At 55.3% G+C, this 23,247-nt stretch overlaps 1 protein-coding gene across 1 annotated transcript in view; it reads right to left on the bottom strand.

The window, feature by feature from the left end:
* DLG3 (discs large MAGUK scaffold protein 3) overlaps positions 1-23,247 on the bottom strand; it is a 77,347-nt gene that overhangs the window by 38,700 nt on the left and 15,400 nt on the right.

Raw genomic sequence — 23,247 nt, 5'->3', positions numbered from 1 at the left:
GCGGGACGGCCGAGATCCAGGACGGGGGCGGCCGGAGGAGGGCCAAGGGGGGCCGGAGGGACGAGACGGGACGGCACGGAGGAGGGCGCGGCTGGAGAGCCGCGGTGGCTGGAGGAGGGGGGGGGTGACTGGAGGGTCGGGATGGGGGGGCTGAAGGAGAGACAGAACGGCCGGAGATCAGGGACGAGGTCGGCCGGAGGAGGGACAGGAGTGACCGGAGGGACGGCACGGGACGGGAGGGCGATTGTAGGGCCAGGCTGGTGGGCCGGAGGGAGGGGGGCGGCTGGAGGGGGCGGCCGGGCCCCGCTCGCCGCCCGCGGGGTCCCGCCCGCCGGAGCTGTCCAGCGCCGCCGGCTGCTGAAGGCGCGGGGCTCCGCGGAGCCGCAGCCCCTGCCCCGGAGCGAGGGGCGAGGCAGCTGGGGAGGTGTTTGTCTCTGACAGGGAGCGTGAGGGAGGATCGGCCAAAAGCGAGAAACTCAAAATCTCCCAAAGCTGACGTTCCTCGCCGGCACGCAACGGAGAGTGGTGGGAAATCTGGAAGGTCAGGCGTGAGTCGGGACTCGCCACATCATCCCAAGGCTCGTGAGGAGAACAACAGCCAGAGTGAGACACGCAAAGAGATACGAGCTACAATGGGAGGTGAAGTGAACCGTCTGCCTTAGGGCATCAGGAACATCAGAGTCAGGAGCCAGCGAGTCAAGGTGTGGGCTAGTGCAGCAATTAACAGGGCCCACTGTCTGCCCATTAACGGGGTGTTGGACTGCGCAGCCCAAAGGCCTCTGTGAGTCCGGGATATTTTCACAGGAGCTGGCTACCTCCTCATTGCCCTCCTCTGCATTTACCCATCCCCATCCCTGACTGAGACCAGCCTCCTCACTTAATCCAGCACAACAGTCCCCTCTATCTCTTGTTTCAGTTGATCGTATTTCTAGACTATTCACTCTCCTCAATCCGTAGGTGGGAGAGTTAAGGGTCAACCAGGTTGTGTTTTAAATCCTGCCCTGAAAGGTTCTGCTCTCATATAGATGGAGCAGGAGGTAGTTAATTTGATTTATTCAGATGCTTTCTGATCTTTCCTGCAGCTGTAACTATTGGTTACAAAATCATAGTTTTTATGGCAATTAAATCTCTAACTCAGCCAAACATGACCACTTCCAAGCACTGCTGCCAAACCCCTCCTCCACACATAAGAGAATCACAATTTTCAGGTTCAGTGTCTTGGGATCTCCAAGGCCCAGAAGCAATGTTAAACTGGGAATATCCCCTCTCTGGCAGTATACAGCCCTTGTATTTAATCCAGATAATTTGTGAGATAGAATATATTAAACCTGGCACGGGCTTTTATTAGTCCCAAGTGCAATTCTAGGAAGGGATTCCACATTTTAAGGCAAAAAGCAGCTCTTCTACTGCCAGCAATTAACAAACGGTGGCACATCAATGTTCGAGCATCCAGAGGCCAGCTCTTATTAGATGAGCTTCCAGGAAGGATGCAGAAGAGGCAGCCTAAATGAATGCAGCCCGTCACGTGCCCCATGATTTATAACAAGAATTCAGCTCCACAAATGAGGCTTTGGATGCCTCCCAGGGAGAAGTGCTGTGTATCATATTGTTACAGAGGCTTTTGCAGGTCCAGCCCAAGTCCTCCACTGAGCCCCACTGCTCTCTTTGTTGAATTAATAATAGCCCAAAAATCACACATCACATTGCCTCTCTCACACAGTGGTGAGCCCTAAGGACATATTTTGTTTAGCCTGCTCCCTGCGCACTGAGCATCCTTCGCAGTCATTCCACACTGGTGATTTTTTACATCTCAAAATACTGCTAGGAGCACAATTTCCCACTCAGGCTCCAGATGGGACCCAGGAGATACCGAATGTGAGTGGCTGCTCTAAAATGAAGTCACACGTGGTCAGGAAGAGCTCAGACCAGGAAATCTCCATTTGCCTCCTGCGGCCGGCTATTCCAGCTACTACAAGAAAGGTGTTCGGACATTAGTTCTGACTTCCACTTGCAAACATTCCAACATTTGCACCTTGCCAGTTCCACTGAAGAGTCAGGCAAGACTAAGAAATAAGCAGAGGACCTGACAATAAAAAGCTTCTGCCTCCCTCCGCCAGGCAGCAGATGTACCGAGCAGCTCTGCTAGCCAGGGGAGGAGAGAGAGCCTCATAATTTTTTGCTGGGCAGCAGGAACGTGCTGGTGAATTAACCATGCCCTCAATTCTATAGGGAATGGTACGTAATTTATGCCCTAAGGAGCAGGGGGCTGCTGCATGCAGCGAGGAGAGGGAACAGGGCTGGGCGTTCAGATCACATTCAATGGGGGCTGTCAGATCTCTTCCATCTAAACCCCTTCATCACACTATTATTTACCAAGCCCTGTTTGTGCTGGGGGGATTTACAAATGGAAAGAGAAGAGGTCCAAACCCTGCAGTGCTCACTCCATGGCAGCAGGATCACCAAACCCAGCGGAGCTGGAGGTACCTGGAACTCCCTCCATCAGACAGAGGCACAAGGGGCTGCACAGATCCTGGGTCTCAGGGGATGGAGGCTGTGGGGACTTGAGGACCTTGGGGAATGAGTGGGGTCACTGCACAGATGCACATGCAGGGCAGAGAGATTGATCTAGGCACAAAGCCAGCGAGGCAGAGGACAGCTGTTGGGAAAATCTGGGCAGCAACAGGAGTCAAGGGGAACAGGGGTGAAGGGGGATGAAGTTTGAAGGTCAGGATTCAAGAGCTTTCTGGTCTCACAGGCGCTGACAGAAGCAGAGCCTTGCATTCACCGAGCTCTACACAACAGTCCTGGTGGCAGCCACAGCCCAGGTGCTGATAGAGGGAGCAGCAACCTGCTCCATGCAGTCCCCAGCAAGGGGCTGGCTCCCTGCAGAGGCCCTGGAAGAGCCTTGAGCCCTTTTGGGGCAGCTGCCTCTGTGGTTAAAGCCAGGAGGAGGCTGTGGGTCTGCATGTAGGGCAGAAGGGATGTCTCCTGCCCCAAAGGCTTGAGCAATACCACTGCAGCCTTTCAGAAACACCTTTAGTTATTCCCTCTGGGTGGTCATCTGAGAGGGATTGCTGCCCTGTGGGCTGTATTTCCAATGGGTGACTGGTCTTGGCAGCTCAGGGGCACTAGCACAGTCACCTGGGGTCAGCCAAGCCCCAAATGTCTATAGGTATCACCCTTCACCTCAGTTTCCTTTGCTGCTGTCTGCTGGGACAAAGGTAGGAATTGCAAAACATGATGATTTTCGAAAACTTTCAAGCCAAAGGAAAGCTGCAATTACATGCAAATGGAGGAGGTCCACTGGCCTGCTGCTGAGGACTGAGTCCTGCCCTGTGGCATTTCCCCAGGGACTGCTCTCAGAGCTGGCACACAGGAGCTGAGCAGGGAAACTCTGAACTGAAAGTTCAAGATAATCTCTCCAGAACTGAAATTCCAAAGCTTTGCCATAGCTTCACATCCTCCACAGAGCCAGCATGGGGGGCCAGCCCACAGAGGTCAAGAATTACGTGTCTCCTCTAGGCAAAATACATGTGCTACAGATGTCCCAGGCCAACAGCAACTGGATTGTGCCCACATATAAACCCATTTCCACCTTAACCAGCAACAGAACTCAAACAGGAGCCACCACAGCTGACAAATACCAGGCCTAACACACAGAGCTGGTCTCTGCTGGAGGCTGGTGTGCCCAGTGTGTTATGCAGGAAGGAATGTGCAGGACAGAGTGACTATTTGTGACACTGGGCTAGTGCATGAGAAGCAAAGTACTAACTTAACTCCTTTATTTCTGCAAATTCCCCAGATTGGATTAGACTGAAAAGTCAATCTGTCTTTTAATACGCTTTCTTTCATACTGTCTGAGGTATAACAGTAGCACTCAGAAGGAAATGGCTCTGGAGATAAGTGAAATTCAGTCTTTACATCCTTTTAAAAGCTCTCAGGGGCAAAGGCCACAAGTGGGGAGATGCCCAACAGAAGCATCTAATCAGGGTGGACACTGAGCTGCTTGTAGTACAGCTCCATCTGCTTCGATTTCTTTTTTAAGAGTGTTAAACCATAGAGAAAGCTGTGTATTTACAGCTCTGGAAGCAGCTGCTGTGTCTCAGGACCCCACCGTGCCAAGTGCTAGCTGTGAACGTGCAGGTACCAGCTCTGGGATGCCGAGGAGTGGTGTGATGCTGCTGCAGCAGCGGGGTCGGCTGCAGGATGCCTGGGCACCAACAGGCTCCTGCTGCTGTGGGGAGCAGGTTTGCACCAAGATAATGAATTAATTTCACAGGAACAAGCTCAGGTCCTGCCAGCACAGCACACACAGGGAGCCCGTGCTCGGCGGCGCTCACCCTGATGAGCATTGACACGCTCATCTGCTTTGTGCCAGACTTCCCTGCCCTTCGCACACACGCTGGTTTTCCCAATGCTGAGACCACCTCCTGCACCAACCTAAAGCCCCACACGGAGCTCCCAACACATCTGAGCAACCTGGAGGTATGTCTGAGGTCAATGCTGGACAGAAACCCACCCTGAGGCTCCCTGTGCCTGAGGCAAGGGAGGGGATGAGTCCCAGCTCTGCTCCTGCCAGAGGGCAGGTGCATGGAGCAGAGAGATACTGGCACCATCTCTCCAGGCTGCTCTTGGACCCTCAAAGACCCCCTTGGCTTTCACCTGGCTGTGCCCAGGGAAGCCACCTCGCAGACCTTCTGTCAAAAACCAATGCATGGCACATCCCTTCCTAGACTGAAGCCTGGCTCCCAGTTGGCCCCTGAGATGTAGGGCTTTTCCTACATCTCAAAAACCAAATCCATGCTTTGACTTTTCTATCCCTTCCCTTCTCAGGGATAGAGGTACCACACTGCTGTCAGGGCTGGTCCCATTCTCACACGTCCCTGTGCTCATCTCTCTTTGCTTTCATGGGCTTTACATGGTGGCCAGAGCTGAGGGTGCTTGGGAGATTCAGCGGGCTGCAGAGCCCCGAGGGAGAGCTGATCCCTCAGGGTTCCCAGAGGCTGGGACAGGGAAAGGGAGCAAAAGAAAACCAGGAACTTCTGGAGGCTGAAGAATTTCTTGGTCAGAGATGAGTCTCCCTTCGCTTTAACTGGGCTGGATAAAGTAAGTCTCTCTGCACTTTTTCTCACCCCTGGCAAGAGCAACTTGCTGGCTGACATGGCTTGGGCAGGGGCAAGCACACATGACCTGACAGCATGCCTGCATGAAGGGGAGCAACAGGCTGAGCCTGGCCCTGCCCTCCTTCTGCACAGCTCAAAATGTGGCATCAGCCATGTAGGAAATGATGATGGGGCTGACTGTGGAGCTTGTGGGTGCCCAGAACCCTCTGTGTCACTCCTGTTCTACCGCGGCACTGGCTGCTGCCCATGTCCCTGTGTTCGGCTCCCAGCCAGCGTGGGTGGCCTGCAAGCAAGATCAGCCCTCCTCTCCAGACTGCCTCTGGGAGACATCCGAGCTGGGACATTTTTGGTGGCACGAGAAAACTCTAGGGCTGTGGCAGCAGAGCCCCTGCCCCGTGGCTGCACCTTGGCACGGGCTCGAAGCATCCCAGCCATCCGGAAACGGGGAATGGGGGACTTGAAAGGTCTCTGGTCACAAGGATCTTTGGCAAAGCCACTGAAATGCCCAAAGTGTAATGTGAACACAAGCAGCTACTGAGGGTTTAATCTTTGTTTTAGTGCCTTCTTTTTTTTTTTTTTTTTTTTTAAAAAAAAGAGTAAGCTTAAATAGGGACTGGAAAAAGCCTTCACTCAGCAGGGAAGGAAGAAAGCTTCCCAAACAGAAGCTCTGTGGAGTCTCAGTTTCCATTTAGAAACCATTAAGGCCAGCGTGTTCATACTTGAAAGTTAGACATCCTGTTCCAGGCTCAGCCCTCTAAAATAAGTGACCCAATTTGCAGAGGTGCTGGGCTTCAGTAGCTTCCCTCTGACCTGGCGGTACCAAATAAAATTGACTTGATTCCTTTTTTCACAGGAAGAGTTGTTATTCTCTGAAAGAGCCAAATGCTTTTATCTTCTTCTCAGCAAAATACATATGTATAGGGGGAAAAAAGAGTGAATAAGGGACAGTGATTATATAAAGATTTCTTTGGTTCCTGGAATTCAAATGTCCTGTTCTCTTCAGTAAGTTCCAGCACACACCTAGTTAACAAGTGTATGTGCTGGAAAGAAACATGCTTCTGTGGGAAAAAAACAAACCAAGATCCACTAGCAGAGCTTCAATCTAAATTCCAATTAATACAAAGGTGACAAGAAGGTATCTAGGGCCTGGTCTGGTGTGCTCTGAAGCACCACATGTTCCCAAAAATAATTACACCCTCTGAGCAGTTCAGCAAGCCCCATCCAAGTGAGCTCTGCAGCCTAAACTGTGAAGTTCATTTCAGATTCAGGTATTCTAAACTTGTTAAACGCTGTATTAAAAGTTTTCATCTCCAAGTCCCTGATACATGCTCATAGCATATTGCTGGATTTGCAACGAGGGCCCTTGAGGGCTCCCTACATCATCCCGTCTTTGCATGTGCTAAAACCAGCTGCGAGCATTAACACAGCCCACTGCACCCACAGCGCTGGCACAACCTCACAGCAAGGGCTACACCCATTCCTGAATCACAACTGCAGTGCTGAGCCACAGGCGCGCTGTCCCTTCTGCCATCACCTGGGGTTTGGGGCGGCAGGCAGAGCCCCCACCCCCCAACCACATGGAGGTCCTCGTGCCCCAGCACAGACCAGTGCAGGACCTGCTGTCTCCTGGGACTCAGAGACCAGGGTCCCCTTGGAGAGCATCCTGCATGGAGCTGTACACAGCGGGTGCCCGGCAAACAGCCACAGCCCTGATTATGGCCTGATTAGTCTTAATGACTTCCTCCCTCTAAACGAGCATTCACAGCTATGGAAGGAGCGGAAGCTTCTCTCCTCCCATAATAGCACACGATGTGCTGAGGGGCTTACCCAAAAACAGCAACCCTCCAGGGACAGTGACAGTTTTTGCTTCACTTCCACCTCTCACCCTCCTCCACACCCAGGGTACTTGGACTGGACCTCTGGTATGGCCATCCCCTGGGTTTCCCTCTCATACAACCCCCCATGGGACCCTCCACCCTTGAGTACACCCTGAGGATGGCCAGCAGATCCCAGCTCAATCCCTGGCACTGGCCAGGACTGGGCTCAGGCAGGTCCCAGTCGTATAATGCCCAAAATCATAGTGGAAGAGCCAGGTAGAAAGTGCAGCCATGGAGGCACGGGACATCCCTCCAGCAGGGATGACAGCAGATGCTACTACGGTGGAAGCTGAAGGCCTTCCAGCCACCCCCAGGTTCTTCATGAGGAGAACTTCCTCCACGTTGCACACATCCCTGCTGAAACCTGCCTGTGCTCGGCCCTGGATGCCTCACCAATCCACTCCCCACCTTTTCTTCCTCCTCCTTCTCCAGCAGTGTGGCAGGGCCACATCCTCCCATTTTTGGCAAGTACCTTCCTCTTTTTCCACATGTTGCATTGATGGGGTATCTCCCACCTATGTGGCTTCAGATGCTGCCTTTGCAGCAGCAGCAGCTACATCTCTACTACAGCCAGTTCGAACACCAGCCCCAACACCTCTCCCTGTGATGTTCTGGGGGTCCCTCCAGCAGCTCAACACCCCAAAACCAGCAGCAGGGTGCAGCCCTAGGGCCGTGGTCTGTGCATCTGGGCTGGCTGGCAGGCAGCAGTTGGTAACCCAGCTGGAGAGGAGCTAAACTCAGTCCTTCAACTCACTTCTCTAATTCCAATGTTATCCCTCGCTGTATTAACGGGACAGTCAACAAGAAAAGTGCACAGCCCCTGTCCAAGGGATTCACATGCTCAAAGAAAGGTGGAAGAGTCTTATAGGTGAATAAATAAACTAAGGAGACAAATGTCCTCAGCTGTCCACTCCTAAATGAACTCGATATGTTTTGTGAACGAGCACTGAGAACATCTGACCTTCCTCAGCTCAGTCCAGGGCGGCAGCAGGAGACGGGATGCTCCAGGATGGGTGAGGGGAACTGGTTCACTCATCATCTGTGTGTTAAAGCATGTTTCCCCAGGAGAGGCACAGGGAAGGGGGAATGACCTTATAAAGCATTATCCAGGCCTTGATTCCAGATGGGGGGCAGGACAGGAACACCAAGACCATCACAAACATCAGCTGCTTCCCAGGTCCATGGGGCAAGAGGCCGAGGGTGGGTGTAAGGCTGGGTTTGGGGGAAGGAGAGCAGCTCAGTACCTGGTTATAGCAACTCAACTGGGTGATGACGGCAGGATCACCAGATGGAGATGCCCAAGAAGCAAGCTGAGAGGTGAAATCAGATGGAGGGGGATATATTAGGAACAGACATGCAGATTTACACATCGTCAGTGAGGAGGTGACAAACAGGTCTTCAGAAGGGGAATCAAACTCTCACGAGGGAGTGGAGTGTGATGAGGAGTGTCGGAGAGGGAAGACTCTCTGGGACTCCGGCTGGCGGGAGGATGTGCTAGAAGAGATTCTGGAGGTGGAAGGAGGACAGAGGGACCACCAGTGACCACAGAGCAGAGGCTGAGGAGGTGGATGGGGTTGGGATCAGATGAGCACTGTGTTCAGAAACGGAGCCAGACGCGAAGGGCAAGTTTCACTACAGTTGCATCTACATTTAGGTTGCCAAAAATACCTTTCACAGATTGGCTGTCTTTAATTAAAAGGATGTCTCCTGTGCTCCTGGCACGTTACAGAACTCCTCCTGCCATGCGGGGCTCTGTGTGGAAGCTCTGCGGGGTGGCTTTCCCGTGGGACAGCTCTTCTTCTCCTGCATCCTCCCGTGTCCTGCCAGTGCAGGGCAGCTCAGGCAGCTGTGCTCCCCTGAAATGCCCCTCCACGGTGCAGGCACAGAGCAAAGAAGGAAAACTTCACCCCCTTCCTGTTTTGGCTTCTCTCCTTCCCTCCAAACACGGAGAACGCCTTCCTCCTCTCTCCTCCTCCACGTTTCAGTGCAAAGATTTAGCTAATTTCTTCTATGAATAGCACGGGAGTAGCCATAGCAACATCACCCTGCCAACCTCACCACCTCCACTGCCTCCGTGTCCCCGGCACCCTGTTCCTCTCACCCTCCCTCGCACCTCCCCAGGGAACATCTGGGGCTTCAGCCATTTCCCACAAAACAACCTGCATTTGGCTTCCCGCCTGCCCTCTTGGTGCTCTCCCTCCTTCCTTCCAGCCATACCTGCTCATCACTCAGAATTCAAGTCTGAACCCCCATGGCTTCTCCAAGGCTCTTTCCCCTCTGCCACCCAGGCCCCAAGAGATGGGAGACCCAAATCCAACAGCACCCAAGGGCTCAGCGAGGGCTGGCACTCCTGTCAAGAAGTGCTGCCCTGTGCCCACCTAGTGCAGGTAATTTCCCAGGGCATGGGAAGAACATAACAAGCAATGTTTGTGCATCGAAACCCACCAGGGAACATCAGTGAAACACTCGCTGCCAAAGACAGACAGGGAGGACCTGTCCCACTCCTCCACCTGCCTGGCCATGGAGTGCCTCTGCCAGGGGTGGGAGCCACACTAGCCTGGCATGCTCCGGGCACTTGGGGGTGGTAAGAGACTCATTGTAATGCTGCTCTAACTCCCCTCTGCATCCTCCTGACCCCCCAAGAGGGAGAAAGGGACCACAGAGAGAGGGGGCAGCAGGACTTCACTTTTCTGGCCAAGAAGGGCCAGCAAACGTGGGGCAGCCCTGGGGGCAGAGGGCACTTCCCAGCCACATGCCAGGGAACTGCACTGCCCTTGGCCCCTTCCCCAGACACCCCAAATGCACATGAATACACTGGTGAGACTCTTGGGATTCTCATGGGGGGCCTCATTCTGGTCACTATGCCCGGCACCAGGGACCTTGGAGCGAACTAAGACACAGAGCTGGACATTCCCTGAGGAAGGGAAAAGCACTGGTCACTTCCAGGCCCTCAGCACACAGAGCAGTGCCAGAGAAGGGGCTTGGGCATGGCCAGGCAGCTGAGCACCCCTCTCCTGAGAGGCTGTGGGCGTTCGCTGTGTGAGAGGAGTGGTTTGAGCAGTCTGCTCCTCTAGTGCTGTGCATCAGGGATGCTTCCCTGGATCATGCTGCCATTCCTCCCTCAAAGCCAGGAGTCCTCCTGTCACCCTAGTCTGGCAGGGGAAGAATTGAGTCCCCCACCAGCAAGCAAGGGGGGACAAGGAGGGCACAGGGCCAACGAGAGGGATGGTGATGGAAAAAATGGAGGACAGCAATGACCTCAAGTGCAGGGACCAGGAACTAATGAACAAGGAACATGGATAGATAAGGGAGAAGAAATGGAAGAGATCTCAGAGGGGAGAAGAAAAGCAAAGCAAAAAAAATGAGAAACATAGAGCTCAGAGATTTCCCCCCTCCCTCTGGCAGGGATTAGGGGTTCTCAGTTATTGGCATTGCCTAAGCAAGCTAATTTGTGTCCTAGAGAAGGAGAGAGGCAGGAGGAGAGAAGAGAAGAGAAGGGGCATTGGAAGTGGGAGGAGGTGCAGGCTGACGTTGTGACCACGCCGTGTGTTGGGCAGCACGTGTGGGCTCGTCTCATGTGCTGCGGAGCTGACAGAGGGTCTGTGAGTGTGCCATGATGCCAGAGAACATACACCACCATATGCAACCAGGAGCACGCTTCTGATGTTGGAGCACCAGCGTGCGCCTCTCCTCTGATCGTGTGAAGAAGCAAGGGGAGAAAAAAAGGCTTAAACGACTGGTGGAGAAGCTCCTCAGGAGGTGAACAGATCCCTCTTTCCCGAGAAAGCCTCCTGGCCCGCGCACCCCTTCCCACCTTGGCTGCTGGAAGTGCTTCCAGGGACAGGGAGCTCATTTAAAGGGGCAGCCCTGAAAAATGGCAGCCCTGCCTCTAGCTGAGGCTCTCCTGGACACAGAGGCTGCCTGTGGAGAGATCGCTTTGCATCCGCAACATCCAGCCAAATCTACCCAGAGATCAACACCTCCCGGCCTCCCAGAGACAAACCCGCTTGCCTGGGCACAAGCCATGCCTAGAGGTTTCCGTGTCACCACCTTTTTTCCCTCTGCCCACCACCGGACTGGGAAGAACATGGATTCCTCGTGGCTCAGGCACTTTGCACCCTTGGATCAGAAGCAGAGCGTTGCTGAGGTATTTGCTGCAAAGCTTTACTCACTGCATACATTTGCTCCACACCAGGGAGCAACGCTGCCTGCTCTGATACAGGCAGTGCACATACTACACACGTCATATTCTACATGCAGACCCTGCTATGCTCACATAGCCTCAAACACTGGTATCCTCTGCTGCTTGTGATGCCGTGAGGAGCTTTTGATTTTTTTTTAATTTTTTTTTTTTTTTTGTGTTCAGAAAGGCTAAGGCAGAGCAGAGAATCCCAACACGGACTTCCCGAGCAGCCCAAGCTCCATGGCAGCACCACAAAGAGACAATGATTTCTCTTCCACCATTGCAAAAACATGAAAGGCTCCCCTGCCCAGGCTGCCACGGCAGCAATGCAGCTGGCATCACTTCCTTCTCACACTGCTTGCAATCGCCTTACCAGGAATCCTGGGCCGGACCTTTCGTGCAAGCAGGAGTAGAAAGGAGAGAGCAAACCTGCTTCAGTTCTCTGCTCCTACCCAGCTCCTCGAGCTTGCTGCTCTGGATGGAGGGAAGGAAAGAGATAGCGAAGGAAAGATGGAAGAATGTTTGCCAGGAATCAGCAGGCGAGAGAGAGCTGAGGCTGATTTTGATGCAAAGAGTGGCAGAGAAAGAGACAGAAAGTAGGACCAGGCTGATAGGAAGGTGGCTAGGTTTTTGGGTGCCTTCTGTAAATATCATCTGAGCTATCAGCTTTTAATCTAATTATTTCAACCAGAGCTACAGACTCTCTCTTCAACCAGAGAGACAGTAATGAAGAAAAAGCAGAGGAAGGGAAGAAGAGGGTTGTGTTCGCCGAGGAGAGAGGAGGAGAGAATTCCCATTGATTCCCGTGTGTCTGCCTGCTACAGCATCTTGAAATAATAATTAGAAGGATCAATAAGAAATCATGTGAGGTTTGAAGATAATGAATGAAAGAGGCAGAAGAAGCAAACTGAAATGCCTTTCTCTCAAGCAGGGTAAATTGTTTTTCAGGCAGGGTCTAGCCTCCATTTTAATGCTTATCAAACAGATCCAACCATTTTCTAAGCTGGCTTGTGGGTTCAGAACAAGACTGGTCTCTCCATTTAGGGGAGAAAGAGAGACATAGCCTGAGAATGGGTCCTGGAGAACACTAAAAAAACGAATGTGTGTGGGAAGGAATGGAGGCAGTGAAATGGGGCAGAATGCACACAGCACGCCAGCGACCAGAGCAGGGTTACGTAATAATCTCGGGGAGCAGGGACGTAGCAGCAGAGCGAGGAAACCACAACTCAGTGGAGAGTGGGTGACAGTTTGGGAGCGCTGGCAAGCAACGCTGCGAACCCACGAGGCTGCCCAGCGGGCAGCACGCACCATGCCTGCTAAACACAGTATGACGGGATGCCCTTCATGCTGCCAGGGCTTCAGGCAACGCCACCGCAAGCAGTACGGACCTCAGGTGGGGCGTCCAAAATACATCATGCCCGACGCCCACCTTTCGCCAAGCAAGATCCATCTGGCCCAGCTCGGCCCTGGGGAGGCTGCTCCAGTGCTGAGCTCCTATGCCGGGCAGGACGGCGGCAGCCAGCCCGAGCAGCGGCAACACCAACCCGACCGACTCCGACGCCAGCCCGAGAAACGATAGCCAACCGCAACAACGCCGGCACCCAGCCCCGGCAGTGCCGGCACCCAGCCCCGGCAGTGCCGGCACCCAGCCCCGGCAGTGCCGGCACCCAGCCCCGGCAGTGCCGGCACCCAGCCCCGGCAGTCCAGCCCCGGCAGTGCCAGCATCCAGCCCCGGCAGTGCCAGCATCCAGCCCCGGCAGTGCCAGCATCCGCCCGCGACGCCCCGGCGGTGATGCTGCGCCCTGCTGCGAACCCGCCACGGACCCCGGGTTACCCCGACAGCCGCTCGCCCCGTCCCGTCCCTCACCGGGGAGCCGCTGCCCGGGGCTGGCCCGTACCTGCTCGTACCAGTCGCGGCTCGAACACGTGCACTCGGGCCACCAGCCCGGGCCGCTCCCGTTCACCTTGGTCGCGCTCTTCCCCGGCGGCGGCGGCGGCGGCTTCAGCGCGGAGGGGTCGCGGGCGGGGGGCCCCAGCTTGGCCTTGCCGCGGGCGGCGGGCGCGGCCCCCCCGGGCGCGGGCAGGGTCTGCGAGCCGTACCCGCCGTAGCCGTATTGCTCGTGCTGCCACTCGCCGTACGAGGGGGGCTCCATGCGCCGCAGGGCCGCCATCCGCGTTACCTCGTAGCACTCGGGGCACTTGCAGCAGTGGTGGTGCTTGTGCATCGCTGCCCTCACACCATAGAGCCGGCTGGGAGGGAGGGAGGGAGGCGGCGCGGAGGGGCGGAGGGGCGGAGGGAGGAAGGGAGGGATGCTCAGGGGGCGGCAGCGGCCCCCGCCCCGCGCAAGGCGCGCCTGCCGCCTCTTCGCCCGCTCGGCGCCCCCGGCCCCGCGGGAGGAGAAGGAGGAGGAGGAGGAGGAGGAAGGGAGGGGGATGGTGTTACAGCGCGGCGATCTCCGCGGGGGCGCGCCGCGGCATCGTCCGCAACGCCGCTCAGTCGCGGGGCCGCTCCCGGCGCGGGGCGCGGGGCAGCAGCTCCGACCCGCTGCGCTGCATCGGGCGGCTCAGCGCGGTCCGGCTCAGCCCGCCCCGGCTCGGCTCGGCTCGGCTCGGTGCGGGAGCGCGGCACCTGCGGCGGCGCGGAGCATCCCTCGCCCCCCCGCCCCCGCAACGGCCAATCCGCGCGGGCGGAACCTCCGCGCCCCGCCCCGGCGGGGGAGCCGCTCCCCGCGCTCGCCCCGCGCACTGGGCAGTCCCCGCGCCGCCCCCGCGCCATCCAGGACGGACAGCGATTCTCCGCTGCGCTGCCTCGGGCATCACCTTGAGCCTGCCCCGCAGCCCGTCCCTGTCGCGCCGGGCAACCCTCGCCGTTCTTCTTCCAGCCTGGCAGCCCTGCCAGCTTTGTGGTTGACACCCAAGAGGGGTTCAGTTTGCCTCAGCTGTGGTCCGTACTGGAGTATGAAATCATTTTTCCAGTCCTGAACTGGTCGCTAGGCTGGTAGCAGCATCTCTTGTTGTGTCTCCATGTGAGTTCTCACCCTGCTTTGCTGGGAATGTTACCAGCACCCCAGGGATGCTGGCATTGCCCCTTGAGCCACAGGTGTATTGGGGATGTAGAAACACTGAGGGCCTTTGCTGGACCTTCCACATACTGTCATCAGGGGATGGTAAAAGCAGAGCAGAAATGCCTGCTGGTGCAGCAGGGCAAGGGTGCTGCTCCCAGTGCAGCTCAGGCAGTCCTTCACCTCTTGCACAGAAGTGCAGGACTGGAAGAAGTTTAGAAGAGAGTCACACAGAAAAACTGAAGGGGAGAAAAAAATCCATTACAAAACCACCTGACCACCTGAACCCAGCCTCCTAACACTTAACAGTTGTAATAAACACGAGGTGGATGAAAAACTATTCAAAGCAACGGTACATAAATGCATAGAAGAGCAATGAAATGTGCACAAGAGGGCTCCTGCAGGGTATGGGTAAAAGACAGAAGCAGGAGGGGGCCACAAATTGAGCCACAAGACATGGTAGTGCAACACCCCAGTTCAGGTTGCAAGGTCTGCAAGACTCCTACTGGCCTCCTGCAGCTGGTGCAATATGGTCCTGGGCACGTGTGGGAGGAGGAAGCACACGATGGATGGCCAGACAAATGCCCCTGCCCACTCCTTATTTCTTTAGCTCCTTAAACTGCAATACAAAATTACTTCTGCACTTCACCTCTGCAGACAGAGGTGTTCCTGCAGTGTTTGCTCCCAAGCACGCAAGAAAGTGTTTCTACCCGGCAGAGCTCAGTGCCACAGGACACTGCAGAGCCCAGGAGCTCACTAGGGCAAGGAAGGATGGGATGCCTGCAAGCTTGTTCAGAGGTAAGTCCATGAAAACTTGCCTGTGTGTGCATGGCAGGAAAGCACACAGTGTTGGAACTATCAGAGAGCTTTATGCTTCAGGTTTTAAGCAATTAGGATCATCACATCTGCTGCTGCTCCTTGTGCCATCTCCCAGAGCACATGGTGCTGGCCTTGCAGGAGGATGCTGGGCTGGCAAGCCCTGTGCTCTGGGAGATGCTGCACCTCCTTGACAGCCCGTGTGGACCAGTGGGGTGGGGCATGATACCTATGTGGAGAGGGCATCCTGCAGCAGGGAGGGCAGAGGTGGGAACGACAGGAGGGACTGGGGCTGGACTGAAACTGAGATAGGGGTTTGCTGCACCAAAGCAGAACAAAAAGCCTTTTAGAAATAGGCAGGTGGTCACTGTCTCCCGCATGAGAGCAAAAGGACAGGAATTCCATCTTGGCTACCCACCATCTCCCACCCTGTGGCACCTCTGAGATCTGAGTCACTTCATCAATAAGAGGTACAGTAGCATAGCCATAATTAATTACTGCTCCATCCCAGCTGCAAACCTCCTTCCCTTCATGGTTCCCACCCTGGGATGGCATGGTTAGATTGCAGGGATTATGCAGTGGCCACCCATTGAGGTCCCCTCCACTACCATGAGCCTTCTCCAAAGCCATCTTTGGGCCAAGGCCAGTCAGGAGACCCATGTCTGGATGAGGCTGACTTGGGTGGGAGGAAAGCACCAGGGAAGGGCACATGCAGAGTGTGTAACCCCAACTGCTCTCACCTGCCCTGCTCCAGACACATCTCCTTTCACTCTGTCCTTGGTGGGGGCAGGCAAGGACATGGCCATTCACTCAGGGGGGAAGTGCAAAAGCAAAGGACAAGAGCAGTTAGGGAAAAACGCTTTAATAAGGAGCCGAGTGAACAATAAAGCAAAGCACTTGATTTTTTTTCCCTCTCGATTTTTTTTGTGTGCATCCTCCAAAAGGAAAATATCTGGTCCCCTCCATGCTCAGTCTCCAGCAGCCCCTCTGAGGGACTGCCATGGGCAGCCCCACACGGGAAACACCCTCCCTACCAGCCCTGGGGTGCCAGTATCACTGCCTCCACCCCACTCCACTTGCCAGCTTGGAAACTCAGGGACAGCTCCATGATCTAAAACATTCTGCTGCTTTCCCCTGCTCTCCTATCTTTTAGTGCCTCATCGCTACCTGCAAACAGAGGGGCCTTGAGCCCCAGCTGCTGCAGCTCTGACAGAGCTCTTCCCTACCTCTTGCATGTCCCCTCCCAAAAACCCACATGTCCCATTTTAGCTGCCACAAGAATTAATTCCTATTCCTTTGTAATGAACTGCATGTGCTGCCTGCTAGCCTCAGTTTAAAGGAAAAAAATAATTCCTGGTTGCTGCCACCTGCTTGCAACATTCCCTAATGCTGCACAGGGTTGGGAACACCTTATCAAGCTCAAGAGGAGGCCAGGGCTGGCTGGCCAGGGGCATCTGTATCCTGTACTTCTCCAGCTTGATTTAGTGAGTAGTGGCATTTTGGCTACTGGGAGTGGTTCTTCTGGAGACCAAGAGGTGTGGGCACCTACACTGGGGTGCCCAGACCTGGGTCTGGCTGGGCAGGCACAGTGCCCAGCACGGTCAGGCATCTGTAGGCATCTCACTGCAGTGATATGGGCACTGAGCAGAGCTAAAGGAGCTGGGAGCTGATTTCCAGGCAGGTGCCTTCATAGAGGGAAGTGATTTGAGGAAACCAAGAGCTCTCTCATCCTCTACCCTCTTCCTACCAGAACTCTCCCCGTCTTATTTAAATTCAGCTTTGGCAGATGCTCTTTTTACAGGAGCTAATTTCGGCAAAGTGTCAAGAAATCCCCGGAGATGATGCTATTTACAAGGCACGAGGGCGGCACGGAGCTAGGTTTTATCCGGTGTCGCCGGCATTTCAGCCCCTGTTGTCGCTTCCTTCCTCTCGCATGAAGTCCTGCGGGAAGAGGAAGGCAAGTGTGAGGGACCAGGAGCTGGGGGTTTGTTGCACCTACAGCCTCTCTAGGAGCAGAAGATAGGGCAGGCTGAAGGCAGCCAGCTCCTTGCAGAAACAACAGTCACGCGAGTGCTGTCACGCTACTCCCTGACTTTCGCCCAAGAGAGGTTGGGTCCTGCCAGGGGAACCAAAGCCATGCGTTACCTCTGAGCCTGGATGCAGATAGGGAATCTTTATAATGCTGGAGGGAGGAAGTGTAGGACAGTTTTGCATGGGGAAGGTATGTTTTTCAACCACAAGCACCTGCAAAAAGCTGCCCAAGACATACAGCACAGGGAGGCACCAGGATCTGCAGCTGAGAACAGGGAGTAGGGAGCAGTGGCAGGGAAATATATCTGGGAGGGCAGGCAGTGGGGAGGTGGACAGCAAAGAGAGGAACCAGCTGAACTTGGCTCAGTCTGTCAGTCAGTTCCTCAGCACTGCCACAGACCTCATCCTGCAGGGATTTGCAATTTGCTGTGTCTGGGGCTTGTCAAATGGAACTTGGAAGAGTCGCTCTGTAGAGGCTGCACAGCTCCTGAGCAAACAGGGCTGGAGGTTCCAGTGAGCATTGGAGGCTTTGCACAGTCACAGGTGACTGGGAAGGGGCAGGTTAACAAACATCTCACTCTGTGGCTGTTCCTTCCTGCCACCAGCAGCGATTCACGCTGAGAAATGCGCAGCTGGGATAATAATAACCAGGCATACCAAGGGACCAATAGCTCTCAGCACTTTCAGGGCACATGCCCAACAAATTATTCTCCTCCAGGGCAAACCTATTTTCATTCTATTAATGATCCCTGATACATTGCCCAGTTCCTGTATCCTTGCTTGTAGCAGGATGGTACAAGGATCTTCAATAAACACCATCGGCCGGTTTCTGCAACGGATATCATGGCCAACTAAATGTCTTCCATGGCTGTGCTGGTGGGGTAGAGGGGTGAGGGAGACCTGAAGCAGATCCCTTCAGCAGAGCCCAGGCTCCCTCCCTGCAAAGGAGAGTCTGGAGGCTCTATTTAATAGCAATCAACTGCAGCAGAATTCCTGCCAACCTCACAATGCCCACAGTTGCTCTCCCCATCACCTGGCAGAGATGCTCCTGCCTTGTTCTGGAAGCATGGGCTGTCTGTGGGCTGCCTTTGTGCCCCTCTCTCTGTGCAAGGGGAGAGCCTTGCTGCTGCTTGGGCACAGCAATTACGGCACTGACATGTCTTGTGGTCTGCAGGTGCCCACTCCTTGTGTGTGCCTCACATCTCCAGCCTGATGGAGCACAGGAAAGGTTTGACAATGTGACCAGGGCACAATTTCACCACTCCAAGCCAGAGTCAGAGCATTTGCATGTCATGTCTTTAAGAGAATCAGTTGCTGTTTTTTCTGTCCTGTACCTTGATCTCCAGCTGGTTGTGCCTAGTGTGACCCCACCAGACATCCTTTTCCCCTGCATCTTTCACTAGTCCCAAGCTGTCCCTGGGTGTGCTTACACACACTTAGACCTAGTGGGAGCCAAACACACCCCACTTGGGCTCTACAAGGCTGTCACAGATCTCCTGGCTGGCTGTGCATAAGCCAATGTGACCTTGGGGCCACAAAGCCCCAGAAGTTGACTCTCTGGGGCTCCTCACCAGGAGCCATCCCTGAAGGAACCAGTACCATCATCAGAGTGGGTCAGTTTGTGGCTCTGAAAGGCAAGGGCTCAGCACCACCCTGCCCAGAACTGGGGATGCCCTGGGCAACACAGACCTGCCCAGAGGGACCTTTCCCCACATCCAGGGCCCAGGAAGGGTTATCCCATCCTCGATTATTTCCACCTGCATGGGAGACGAGAAGGGGAGCTCTTTTGCCTGGCGAGCCCTGCTCCAATCTGCCCCTTCCAGACGGAGCAAAGCCCGTTCAGCAGCTCCCACCACCCGCAGCCATGGGGATACCGGTGCCTCATCCGCGCAGTGCTGCCCCAGAACACGCTTTCTGGCACGGAAACCGCCCCAGCCGCGGGGAGCAAAACGAACGCTGGTCTCCTTGGGGCACCCGCGCTGAAGGGGAGGTGGGTCTGGCCAGCCCGGCCCTGCCCCTTTAAGGGAGAAAGCGCTGCTCGGAAATTTGTGAATGGGTGGCCCCGCCCCCGCCCCGCTCGGCCAATCAGCGAGCGCGCCACGGGGCCGCAGCCGGAGCACGGGTCTCTCTTAAAGGCGCACCGTCCCCACCCGCCCGCCCCCGCCACGACACAAGACAGCACCGCTTCGGAAGCCCCGAGGTGACCTTCAAAGCGGCTCCCAGCCGCCGGGTGAGGAGTTCCTGAGGCACAGCCACACCCATCCGTTCCTTAAGAGTGACACACTAGCAACACAAGCCCCGGAGGACAGATGACGACGGATGAGGTGCCGTTTCCCTCACCCTGGCTTCAGGGCTTGGCTTGGACATGGGATGGTCAGGTCCCGGGGACTGGACATTCATGCTGGCCAAAGCACACAGCTGGGCTGAGTTTCCCCCAAAGGCCATGAGCTGCCAAGCCATGGTGCAGGGAGAGCAGGCAGCTGGGAGAGTGGTTTCATCACCCTGCTCTTGTTTTGGAACAGATGAAGAATGTGGGAGAGCTCCCACAGCCCCAGAACCCCAAAGCTTACGAAACCTCCCTGCAAAAACAGCCTGTGAGATTCAGCTGTGCAAAATCTACCCCTGCACAGAGGGGAATAGCTATGTGGTACCTGCCAAGGGAGAGGGAACGAACAGCGCAGAACGGGACTGCAACACATGTGAAGCAGCGTGCAGAGCTTGCCCCTGGCTTCAGCAATAAACCCAGCTCCAGGTCCAGCCTGGTCTCCCCTTGCACTGCAGTGCAGTGCCCCCTCCTTGCTCTGCCTCAGCTCCTCCCGCAGTCTGCTGTAGCCCAGGCTGTGAAATGATTGGATCTAAAAATACCCTTTGAAAGGGGGGGAACAGCCTGGCAGGACATTGCCATGTTTCCTGGACACGTGCAGGTGGGAAGCTGGTTGTGAGCTGGGCAAGTAATGTCAGCCAGGCAGGATGGTCTCTGTGCCAGGGCTTTGGGCACAGGCCCTGGTGTACCCGAGCAGTGCCAGCCCCAAGAGCTATCCAGGCCACAGACTGCAGGAGGCCTTTGCCTGAGGCTGAATACTTGGAATAATTTTTAGGTACAATGCCAGTGAGACTCCTGCAAGGTGCTTTGTACCTGCAGGCTGCAGGGCTCAGGCAGGTGCTGCCCTGGGGCAAACCCTCTCTTCCCTCAACAGGGCATGAGATTGGCTCCAAATGCTGGCACTGATGCAGCCATGCACAGCCTGAACCCCCAGAGCAGGCAGGGCAAAGCCAGAGGAGCCAGCACACAGAAGAGAGCACCTTCCCAAGGACTCACCCTTGGATTCACAAGAGGGATGATTTCCAAACCCACACTCAGTTACTGTCCTCCCCCTGCACTTCCCCCAGCTCCTACCAATGCCGAGGATAATGCATCTCTCAGCGTAGCTTGATACTGATCCTCCAAATCCTAAAGACTATAAACCTTCATGAGCAGTTATCGTGGCTGCTCTATTTATAACAGCGCTGGTACTGCCTCTGCCACCAGAATCCTGATCTCTGTCCAGCCTCATGCCATTAAGATGCAGTGACATTCCCCCAGCTCCAGCACTCCAGATAGAAAGCAGCTGGCCTGCCAGGCTCTGCCTTCAAGCTTGGTTTGTTTCTTTAAAAAATGGCGAGGAGAGCCTGTTTGCTTTGCAGAAATGCACCCTGGGCAAACTGTCCCCACCCTTCTGAGGTGCTGGGGTGGCTAAGAGGGGGAGTGGAGTGTGGATGGGTAGAGGACAGGGTGGCACATCCCAGGCTGTGGGTATGGAGGCTCCACACTTGGGAGCCCTTGGTGGGTTTGTGCTACAGGAGACGGTCTCCAGGGCTTCACTTTGGTTGCTGCAGGAATATGGTCAGTCACCTGACAAGGCAAAGCAGGAAAGGAGGAACCTGCGAGGTGCTGTGCAGACCCTGCCCCGGCTCATCTTGGAAACTCGGTAAGCAAAGCAGACAGAGACCCAGCAGGGACAGTGCAGTGGCTCATGGAGCTCCTGGCCAAGGCACTGATGGGGCTGGGCCCTGGTCAGAGCCCATCCTGCTGGAGATGCCTGTGAATGGTCTTGGTTCTTGTTTTTAGAGTTACGCATGAAACCCATCAGTGTGAACCTCGGCATGGAAGTTGCTCCTGCAGCTGTGCTCCCCTGCGGATGGGCAGGCACAGACAGGAGACGAAGGCAAATAGAGCTGAAGCATTAATCTGGAGAGAGAATGAATGGACTCCAGTTTGACTGGATGACTGGAGCATGGCTGTCTGTGGCTTCCCAGAGCCTCTTCCTCACTGTTCCCTTTCTGCCACTGCATAGGGAGTGCTGCATGCACTCATACCATCAAAATAACTTCAAAACAGGGACAATGACTTTGATGAACGGAGAGACCAACAGTCCCATGTCCAGCAAGGCTTTCCTGTGCAGCCAGAAACACCTTTGTGTCTGCCAAGGATCTTCCTTTTGCTGCTGGTTTTAGACAAAAAGCCCTAAAGTAGAGTAGCAATAGGTGGCCATGCATGAGATTTTGGTTTGACAGCCTGGTGGCTCTACTGACTTCTTCATCCTTTGCTGAAGCTGTATATTGAAGTGGGAGAACTGAAGTCTAAGCATGTTCATCTCTGCAGCAGGAATAGCAAGAGCCTCTAGTAAAGCTGAGGCCGTTCAACCCCAAAATGTCCACCAAAGTGACAGCTCTTACTGACACAGCCCTTGCTGACCCCCCCTTTGAACAGCAGCATCAGTGGGACACAGGCAGCCAGCTGCCCAGCTGGGTGCTCGTGCTGTGCAGGGCTGATGTGTGTTCAATCTGTGTGTGTTACTGCAGACAGACACCCTCTTGGGTTCAGCACTTTGGAGCCTATGTCTACAATGTCAAAACACAAAATTGCTGGAGAACATCTGAATGCCCTGGGGCGACCTCCAGGCACAAAGTGGCTCAAGTGACTCTGGGGCAGCAGCCGGGGCCTGTGAGCTGTGGGTTGTTGCTTTTCTTCTCTGCTTCTCCTAAAATAAACATGCTCTCAGACTTGCATGGGGATGCAACGGGGAGGGGGGAGTTTCCCCGGGAGCTGGTTACTTCTGTGTTCCCATTGCTTGAGCATTAGCCACTTCCCAGGATTGTGGGGCTGGCAGGGCTGATGCTGCTGGGCTCAGGTTGAGACAAAGGGGTGGTCAGTCTGGCCTGCAGCAATGGCTTCAGCTACCTGCCCAGTCAGCCCACAGAGAGGACATGGGGTGGTGAGGACAGCAGGGCAAGTGCAACCAAGCAACTTGACGGGGGGGCTTCTTAGTGGGGCTGCATTCAGTGTCAGACATTCACCACAACAGGGATCTGCTTAATTTCCCTGATGCTCCATGCAATAACAAACAGCTCCTTGGTGCTCCCCCTTTCACACACCTTGCAAAGAAAATGCAGAGTGGTGGGGCTGCAGCCGAGGCAGGGGAGTGGGGAGCTCACAGCTCACGCGTCTCTGCAGCTGCAGCATCTGCCACACGCTGGGCTCATCCTGACCCGCTGCTCCTGCCAGGCAAAGGTGCAGAGCATGGAAACGCCCTTCTCTTCGGCCAAAGGCATACCGGGAAGAGGAAAAAGCACTCGAGAGAAGGACGGCGGAAGCAGACAGCCGGTCGCCACGCCGGCGGCACAGCTTGCCTTTCTCTGCCACGTTCCCCAGGGAGCTCCACGGACCTGTTCGGCTCTTGAGCTGTGGGTTATAGGGCAGACTGATGCCTCTTCTTCAGCAGCACGTGCAGCAGGGAGGGCTCCTAACACACTGCCCAGGGCATTTCTTCCAGGGCTGCGTCCTCCTTGGGACACAGGGAGTGGAGTGGGACATTTTTGGCCTCGGCCCAGCAGGGCTAAAGCACAGAGTGCACCTCTCATGCTCACAGCATCCCCACACACCCACAGCCTGTGGGAGCAGCAGCGGCCCCTGCCAGCAAGGTTTCCTGTTCACCAGTGATCTCAGAGCACACACGCAGTGTCTGTCCTCTGAAGGAGTCTCGCTCGTACTCTCCATCACATTGACCTGCTGTTGCTCAGTGTCAGCTGTAGGGCTGAGCAAGGACAGAGCTCTGGCGTTGGTGTCGGCCAGCAAAGCGACAAACCCTTCGGCAGGTGGGAGGGGATGCACGGGC

The sequence above is a fragment of the Pipra filicauda genome, unplaced genomic scaffold (assembly GCF_003945595.2).
Source record: "Pipra filicauda isolate LSUMZ 115617 unplaced genomic scaffold, ASM394559v2 scaffold9_size5747161_pilon, whole genome shotgun sequence".
In the NCBI taxonomy this organism is placed as follows: Eukaryota; Metazoa; Chordata; class Aves; order Passeriformes; family Pipridae; genus Pipra; species Pipra filicauda.
This window is presented reverse-complemented; position numbering and strand designations above follow the sequence as displayed.